The sequence below is a fragment of the Trachypithecus francoisi genome, unplaced genomic scaffold, assembly GCF_009764315.1.
Source record: "Trachypithecus francoisi isolate TF-2019V2 unplaced genomic scaffold, Tfra_2.0 Lachesis_group14, whole genome shotgun sequence".
In the NCBI taxonomy this organism is placed as follows: Eukaryota; Metazoa; Chordata; class Mammalia; order Primates; family Cercopithecidae; genus Trachypithecus; species Trachypithecus francoisi.
In genome coordinates this window covers 48,449,933-48,453,186 of record NW_022681459.1, presented here as the reverse complement: position 1 = coordinate 48,453,186, position 3,254 = coordinate 48,449,933, and positions in this window count along the sequence as shown.

The window sequence follows — 3,254 nt, the reverse complement described above, 5'->3', positions numbered from 1 at the left end:
AACCTCTGCCTCCTAGGTTCAAGCAATTCTCATACTTCAGCCTCCAGAGTAATGGGACCACAGGTGTGTGCTACCATGCCTGGCTAATTTTTTGTATTTTTGGTAGAGATCGGGTTTTGCCATGTTAGCCAGACTGGTCTCAAACTCTTGGCTTCAAGTGATCCACCTGCCTCCCAAAGTGCTAGGATTACAGGCGTGAGCCACCGCGCCCGGCCTCTGGCAGCCCCTTCACATACTGTGTACACGTTGCTTCCTCTGAGTTTCCCCTGGTCCTTCCCTCTCTCCTGGCAGACTCCTACTCATCCTTTGAAGCTCAGGTCCAAGGTCAGGCTGGCAGAGGTGGTCGCTTCCACCATTCCACAGTCAGTCTGCCACACTGGGTTCCTAAGGGAAGAGCTGTTCCCACCACATGACACCATTTACTGTGCCTCCATCAACCCACCTAGGTTTCTCCTGGGTGGCTTTGACTGGGAACTCTGCTAAGATCATACTGACTTTGATATTTTTTTTTTTTTTGAGACAGAGTCTCTCTCTGTCACCCAGGCTGGAGTGCAGTGGCACGATCTCGGCTCACTACAACCTCTGCCTCCCAGGTTTAAGCCATGTTCCTGCCTCGGTCTCTGAAGTAGCTGGGATTACAGGTGTGTGCCACCATGCCCAGCTAATTTTTGTATTTTTATTTTTTATTTTATTTATTTGTTTGTTTTTTTGAGATGGAGTTTTGCTTTTGTTGCACAGGCTGGAGTGCAATGGCACGATCTTGGCTCACTACAACCTCTGCCTCCTGGGTTCAAGTGATTCTCCTGACTCAGACTCCTGAATAGCTGGGATTACAGGCACATGCCACCACACCCGGCTAATTTTTGTATTTTTAGTAGAGATGGGGTTTCATCATATTGATCAGGCTGGTCTCGAACCCCTGGCCTCAGATGATCCCCCTGCCTCGGCCTCCCAAAGTGCTGGGATTACAGGCATGAGCCACTGCGCCCAGCCTAATTTTTGTATTTTTAGTAGAGATGGGGTTTCACCATGTTGGCCAGGCTGGTCTCTAACTCCTGACCTCAGGTGATCCACCCGCCTTGGCCTCCCAAAGTGCTGGGTTTACTGGCGTAAGCCACCACGCCCAGCCTGGTTTATTTATTTAAAAAACTCATAACTCACTACAGCCTGGACCTCCTGCCTCAAGTGATTTTCCTGCCTCATCCTCCTGAGTAGCTGGGACTACAGGCACGTGCTACCATGCTCAGCTAATTTTTTGAATTTTCGTAGATCCTCCTGCCTTGGCCTCCCAAAGTGCTGTGATTACAGGCATAAGCCACCACACCTGATCCTAATCTTATAATTTTTTTTTTTTTTTTTTTTTAATAGAGACTGGGTCTTGCTCTGTTGCCCAGACTAGAGTGCAGTGGTGCAATCATGGCCTGCCCTCCATTCCCCCATGCCAAGCATACCAGGGCAACCACTAGTCAGTGGGTGGACATTCTTTTGGGGAGCTGTCTCTGTCCCTTTGGAAGTGGATAAAACCCCTGCCCCCTGTGGGGTCTGCAAACTCTCCACCCCTGCCAATGTCTGTGATCTGGGGGATTATGGACTGAGAAGGGATTAGTTCAGAGGGCGGGTAAAAGAGCTGGACAGGGCAGAAAGAGGCCCCAGGATTTTCAGGCAGAGAAGTCAAAGGGGGATGAAAAGGGGAAAGGAGATGGTGGAGATAAAGTGTCTGCAGCTGACAGTCTTGTCCCCGTCTTCACTTGTAAGGAAGCTTGTTTCTTTGATGGTGATAAACCTGGCCTGTGAATGCCCTTCCCCAGAGAATGCACCACACAGGAGCACATAATGTTGTATACAGTTTCAGGGGGCTTACTGATGCAACCCCCTTTGCAGAAATTTTAACAGTGAGAAAATTATGACAGTGAAAGTGATCTGACCTAACTGACTTCATTTTGCTTTTAACCCCCAAACTGTCCTTGTTCATTCCTGGGCAAAGGCCAAATTTACAATCTTTTTGTTTGTTTATATGTTTGTTTTTTGAGACAGAGTTTTGCTCTTGTTGCCCAGGCTGGAGTGCAGTGGTGCAATCTCGGCTTACTGCAACCTCTGCCTCCAGGGTTCAAGAGATTCTCCTGCCTCAGCCTCCTGAGTTACTGGATTACAGGTGCCCGCCACCATGCCTGGCTGTTTTTGTATTTTTAGTAGAGACGAGGTTTCACCCTGTTGGCCAGGCTGCTCTTGAACTCCTGACCTAAACTCCTGACCCACCGGCCTCAGCCTCCCAAAGTGCTGGGATTACAGGCATGAGCCACCATGCCCGGCCGCAAATTTATAGTTTTTATAGTTTAACTTTGAAACAAAGATAATAGCGCTCTCCCAGAATAAACCCCTTTCTTGCCTGGGGACCAGACTGCCTTTGTAAGACTAACAAATTAGCCACGAGATTAGAAATTGCGGTTCAGAAGTCATGCAGGTAGTGGCCACAGATTCTAAACCTCCCCAATTGCTCCTAGGGATAACATCACTACTGTAAAACTGAAGATTGGTGCTCAAGATATTTTTCCGATCCTGCACTCAATGGATCTGCAGGCGACACACAGATTAAGAAACCGGATAGGCCGGGCGCGGTGGCTCAAGCCTGTAATCCCAGCCCTTTGGGAGGCCGAGACGGGCGGATCACGAGGTCAGGAGATCGAGACCATCCTGGCTAACACGGTGAAACCCCGTCTCTACTAAAAAATACAAAAAACTAGCCGGGCGAGGTGGCGGGCGCCTGTAGTCCCAGCTACTCGGGAGGCTGAGGCAGGAGAATGGCTGAGATCCAGCCACTGCACTCCAGCCTGGGCGGCAGAGCGAGACTCCGAGTCTCCGTCTCAAAAAAAAAAAAAAAAAGAAACCGGATCATCTGGTCTTGTGGCCCCCACCCAGAGATCCACTTAGTACAAGAGGACAGCTTCCACTCCCTATGATGGCATCTCCGACCTGACCAATCAACACTCTCCACTTTCTGGCCCCTACCCACCAAATTATCCTTAATAAAACCCAGTCTCCGAATTTTCAGGTAGACTGATTTGAGTAATAATAAAACTCCGGTCTCCCATTCAGTCGGCTCTGCATGAATTAAACTCTTATTGCAATTCCCCTGTCTTGATAAATCGCTCTGTCTGGGAAAAATGAAACGGGCAAAATGAACCCATGGGGAGGTTACACTGACCCTCTGCTGCACATCCCGGACAGCCGTGTTAAGAACCCTTGGTATTATTGTT